Consider the following 6695-nt stretch of genomic DNA (forward strand, 5'->3'; position numbering starts at 1 on the left):
CTTTCCTAACATGTTTATGCTTAAATCATAAATCATAAGAGCTTTTTTTGCGCCATAGGTAGCACCTAATTTCATATTAGACTTTTATGTACTACACACAAACTGCCAAATTTCTGGTAGCCTTTGCAAATCGGGTAGACCCAAAACTTAACTGTGGCAGAACGTAAAATATAGCTATGAAATATGATGTCCATTTACTGTATACTTTTTTAAATAAATAAGATTAATTATCAATATAATTGGAATGGAAACAAAACATTTGGAAAATGAACATTGATTCAATTTCAGACATTATTAGTTAAAAGTGTATACCTAATGGAAAGAGCTTCTTTAACAAATTTTTAAAAACGTATAAGCCCATTTTTTATTTTGAGTTTATGCCACAGTTTTGTAAATTTTTATACACATTACTGATGTATTTCTGTAATAGTAAGTTTTAAAGTGTAGTTTTCTTAAAACGTCATAGCATTTTCAAGAAAAAAATTATTTCTATTTCCAGATTTAATTTTCCAGACATAACTTCTCTCGATGTCTCGAAGAAATTACTTGTATCTAAATTTGACATATCCGAATTTATGCCATTGTGTCAACATACAATTTTTGACCTTTCATATTATATTGTAGAAAGAATAACCAAAGAGTAAACATACCTTCATTAAACCTAAATTCGTTGCACGTATAAATTTCATAGCATTTGACTGTCCTGGTCGTAAACGATACATTTTTATTTTTCACTAAAATTAATTTTCAAGAGCAGACAACTGTGACCGGTGAAACTAAATACACGGAAGGTTCTCTTTTAGCGGAAAAAAATGATATTGCGGAAAGATTACTTCTTCTTGCGGTATTACACAGATGAACTACTTTAAACCTTGTAACTTATAATAATATATGATTGGTGAATGAATTTATTGACGTATAAACCAGTAATTATTAAAGTGTTTTGGCTATATTTTCTTGATCATGCTATTAATCCCATTCTTAGCCGCCTATAATGTACGTAGTCCTATCGTGATAATTTTAATTAATGCTATTAATGTTCCATTATAAAAGCTATGTATTGATCACAGTTTGTGCAAGTTTGCTTCTTTAAAAAGAAGCATGCGAGAGGTCTTTTTGCTGCTGTTGAAGATTTGTTTAATTTGAAAATATTTGGAAAAAAAAGACACAATGAATAGTTATAATTTACAATTATTTAACAAAATGGAATTTATTATATAAATTGAATATATAGTATCATAATGAAAGTTTGTTTTACACTTCATTTTTTAATGTTTTGAAAGATTATATGCCGGAGAAATGGACTTTTTCTTGGCGCATTAGGGATAGTTTTTCTACAAAGGGAACTAAATTAAAATAAATGATATGTATATCAAAAGTAGTATCAAAATATTTTTTTTTGTAAAATTCAATTTAATGTTTTGGTAAGTATATGGAAACATTTCGTCTACATTTTCCAAAACGGGCATAAAGTATGTTAATCAGACAATTTCAAGTCCAGGATTTACATAAAAAAATGTTTTATATCATTTGATTGGAATAAACAGAATATAAAGCTGCATGCCTCCAACCACAATATTTTTTAAAAAAATCAAACTTGTGTCAAATTCGTGCCATTTGCGCCAAAAAATCCCCGTTGCGTTACTTAGTCATACCGGTTAAAAATTTTAAGGAGCAGCAAAATTTCGGTCCACGGTTCACTCGGTCATATATAGTGCATGGTGTTATTGTAGCTATAATGTTCACTGTTACTATTTATTGTCACTGTAACTATTTATCGGAACATGAAATAGTAAAATGCTATTCAGAAAACAATACTGTAATCGATTTATACAGTTTAAAAGATAAGAACGGAATGAATTAAACATCCACGTAGCGCGCTAAGCAACGTAAATAATATTTTCCGATTTTTTTATGTACCGATTCGTTCACTTCGATGTTAATTTTTCGTTTAAGTTAAGTCGTATTTTGAAACGGAGCATGCGCAAAACAAATTTTGTAGACTGCTCCTAATAGCTTTAAGCTGTAAATGAGATTCATTCACTACAATCAGATACGCAAACATGGATGCCGCCAGCAATCAGTCTGAACACTATGGAGAGGTCTGATGAACTCTCCAATAATTGTATATACATAATAAGATGACTTATAGGTCCAATGGGCCGGGTGTCTTTGTATACAACTGTTCTTATCATGTATGTGAAATTGATATATATATATATACATATGCACAATGTCACTATAATAAACAATTTACTTACTAAATACTTAATTACTTGCTATTATTGGCTATGGCAAATATATCATAGTCATTAACAATTATACCATTTATTCGAACCCGAGCGTAATTCAGTTGCATGTGAAAACCATGCATTTCATTTTTGCTTCACACTACTTCAGTTGTTGCACAGAAATTCTAAATCGACCGGAAATTTTGAGCGAGAATGACCATTTTAAGTAATCAGTGCACAGTCATGGAGCTAAATATAGATTGTATACATGTATATATATCTGTGACACAGTATAATAGTAATCAAAAATTAACCCAATCCAATTTTCAGAAAGAGATTTTCAGATTTTTTTTTATTAATTTGACCCTTGCTTTATTTTGAGTGGCGGTTCATTGACTTTAAATAAAATAATTGGAACTCTGGTCATTGATATTGACTGATCTCTAAAATAAGCTAACAATTCATGTAATATATCTTTTAAACGTATATTTAAGAAATAATATATCCCAAACAGTGATTTTATCGCTCAATAACATCACTTTTTGGAGTTCAGATGCGAGGAATTATATCACGAGGGCGCATCCGAACGACAAACAGTGATGTTATTAAGCGATAAAATCACCGATTTGGATATATTATTTCGATTCTAACACGACATCCACAAATGAATACTGCCGTACTTGATATTATTAATTGCTCCTGATATGCTTCCGTACCTATTTTCAGCGCGTCACATTTTTAGTGGTTACGTCACGTGTATAATGATTACGTCGCATGCCTAGATATAGAACGTCAAACTGTGATTTTATTGCATACTAACACACACTTTCGGTTCTTCTATGTTCAATAGGGAAGAAATGCGGGTCGTGTAAGAATGATTTATAATGGGAATTTTAGAATGTATTGAAAGGACTCTTCTTGATATAACCCACAAGGTCACTTTTTAATATTTCAATTATTTTGATTATGTTTACTTTCAAATTAACATAAGGATAAATTGTGTAGTTAAATATTTGCATAAAATGTTAGGGCTTGTCGCAACCAGCACTTCCACTGCTTTGATCTTACTTGAATAAGTTTAAATACAGTACACAATCACGTGGTAAAAGTGATAAAAGTACAAATATGAAATTTTTAAATTCAGAATAAACAAATATGTTTAAGCTTTAGCAGATTGCATAAATTTTTAGAATGGGCTTCCTATTCTTGAAACATAAAAAACAACGTACGTAGTGTTGTTAAGGACATTCATATAAAACTTTATTTACGACTTATCAACAAGACATTAATATGGGGTAAAGATATACTATGCTCATCTTTGGGTAAAATACTTTGTTTCAGAAATTTATCAAAATATAGGGAATTCTTACTGAATATAACTTATTTGAATAAAATAATAAATGCATACACTATGATCGGGAAGCTACATTTCCTAATACTGGTATATCAAAGTTGAGCATAATATATCCTTCAGTCAAAACAAATAAAAAGAATAAATGAGTGAATCTGTATTACACAAAAAATAGTTTAGACCTGGATAAGTTATAAAAAAATAGAACCTACTATTTATTTTAAGTTTATGTTTGTTTCTGAGACAAAGTTAAACCATTTGAAAATACCTAGCTTTTGCCACATATGGAGTATAGATGTTTTAATTTGTTCTATTTATTCTGACTTAAGAAAATTGTATATACCACGTAATGTATATGCATCCTAGTACGGTTGACTTCATTGATCTATTGAATACAATCATGTTATACAAATACTTTGAATAAATTAGCAATATTTTATATTGCAATAAATCATTCAGTATCAGAAAGGAAAAAATGAATAATGTATATGGCTGACAATACCAAATGTTAAATTTGAATATTTGTGTTTTCACTCTCGCTGAATTTAAAGTATGCTATATATTTGTGCAATGACGAGGAACTAATAATGTTCAAGTCATATTGCATAATAAGATATGTTCTGTTATGTTTTGATAATCTAGTTCGATACCTCAATTTTGAAATATTTTACACTTTAATGGGCTTTTTCTAAGTTCAAAACTGGACAAATCCTTAACACAAAATCGGCAGGTTTAATGTCAAGAGCCCATTATGCCTCAGAAATGCAATCATCTTTATTTCACAAAAAACTTCATATTTTTTGGTATATTGCTACAGTTTTCAATAAGATACTAAATTGCCATACATATGAACTTTCTTTGTCTCTTTTGATTTGCTTTGTTGGCAATTGTTATAATTAAAGTGCATTGGTACAAAATACTACTTTGTTTACATTGTGCTACATTTACGACATATACCTTCACATTCAGTAGTACTTTCGTCAGCTATTAAACATCTAACAAGCTATAAATCCGTTATTGAAACATTATTAAACTCATGTTTAACATTTCTAAAAAAATTCATATACGTATATGGATTTCAGACGCATACTGAGCCTGAAGATCTGAAGATCAAAGACACGACTACATATAAGTTGATTTTATTTGATCAGCTTATGGCCCTTTATCAATATATGGTCCGTCTTTCAAACTCTTTCTTAACATAAAAACGTTCCAGCATGATTTGATATGTTTTTATTGTAGAAGTAGAAATGTCATTTCCTTACTTTTTCTACTTTGTTAAACGCACTTCAAAAAAATTGAAACAGCGTAAACTTGAAGAAATGTCAGTATCATTATTTGATAAAACTCTTCTGCTAGTATTTGTAAAAAAAATTGAGACCTTTGTAGCTCTTATAAGGTGAAAATATCTCCTATTTTATCATAAATAATAGTATACACATTTTATCAAGGACATTTTGTTTACCCATGCACAAGCTTTTGAATAAGAATTCTGTTATTTTGTAAATCCTTTCAGTGTACCTTTGTTAATGATGAATATATAAGATAATTCAATTCATGATTAAGATATATAATTATAATATCTTTTGGTAGATCTTCAATGCTGATTCATTGAATTATCTTCTTTTTACAATAACGTATTTATACAACTGTTTACCTGCTTGCATTAAATAAAGCATAAACCTCAAGGGGTAATAACGTTTTGAAATTGTAGACAAGGCCTTTGTCTGTTGAAAACGTACATTTCTGTTATATAATTCACCTTTCTTTTTTGGTTTGGTTTATGTCGCAGCAACACGGTTTAAATTATATGGCGACATTCCAGCTTTATTGGTCGATGAAGACCTCAGGTACCCTTCCGTGCATTATTTCAGGCACGAACGGGCACCTGAGTAGAACCACCGACGTTGTGTATGCCAGCTGGACAGCTTCCTTACATGAAAGAATCCAAAGTACCTGTTTGGATTCGAACCCACAGTGGCGAGGGACAAGTGGTTTGAAGTCAACGACCTTATACACTCGGCTACGGACGCCCTTTTTATATAATTCAAAAATACATTTAACTCAAACTATTTGATTGGTTAGACAAGCAAGTTTAAAAGTGTTTTGTAAAGTTGACCACAAAAGTTACATAGACTCTGTCATTGAATAGATTGACTTGGGATAAACCCTTTACTGCTGATTTGCCTTGCTCTAAATCCGGAACAGTCCAAGACATTTCGGCATTAAAATATACAGTCTGCTCCATATACTGTCTCGGTTTAAACATGGTAATAGTTTAATGTCCATGTACCCATGGTTTTCGCAGAGAGCGGCTGTTAAAAATGCCTCTAAACTAACCCAATTCTTATATTTGCCTGACCCTTCGGAACAATTAATCCCAATTAAACCTGTTATAATTTATTGTAATTAATCTTATTTAATGTGGATTAAATATGAGCTAAAACTGAGCAACAATCAATGCAAAGTATTACCTGACTTTAAGTTGGCGTTACAGTCCAGCAAGGCGCTGTAGCATGGCAATAGCAGTTATGTATAACACTTTTGTTTGTTTACAATATCACATCTTTTTTCTTTCTTCTTCTTTTCATTTTTGCATTGGGTGTGGAGTATGGTTTGAAATGAAGAAATGTATCGAAAGAGTATGCTTGTTTTCAATATCATATTTTCTTTTTCTTTTTTCTATAGGGGGAGGGAGTGTAAATTACATCGCACCAACACCGTCACATATGGCAATAAATCACTACATGTGTGTATACATATGCCTACAAATATACACTCCAATATTAATGTTGAACATGTACTTATTTTCTTTTTTCCAGATTAAAAGATGATCAAGTCTTTTTAAGATATTTAGGGTTGTAATGATTTTATAAGATTTCTAGTGAACCGAAAGCAATTTATTTAAGCAATTTGAGGCTGTTCAGCTTCTAGAGCGTCAACCTCTCGCGAACAAAGCGGACTTACTACATGTATTAGTAAATTCGTGAGTGGTCTGTTAGTGAGAGGTCTGTAGATAAATGATTGTATCTTTAGAGTACGTATATATACCTTATGAAATGTCGTGGCATAACCTTATAGAAACGGATGTCAATAATGTTTTTCTTTCACAA

Source organism: Ruditapes philippinarum, unplaced genomic scaffold, assembly GCF_026571515.1.
Source record: "Ruditapes philippinarum isolate M1 unplaced genomic scaffold, ASM2657151v2 ctg11285_1_1_1_1, whole genome shotgun sequence".
In the NCBI taxonomy this organism is placed as follows: Eukaryota; Metazoa; Mollusca; class Bivalvia; order Venerida; family Veneridae; genus Ruditapes; species Ruditapes philippinarum.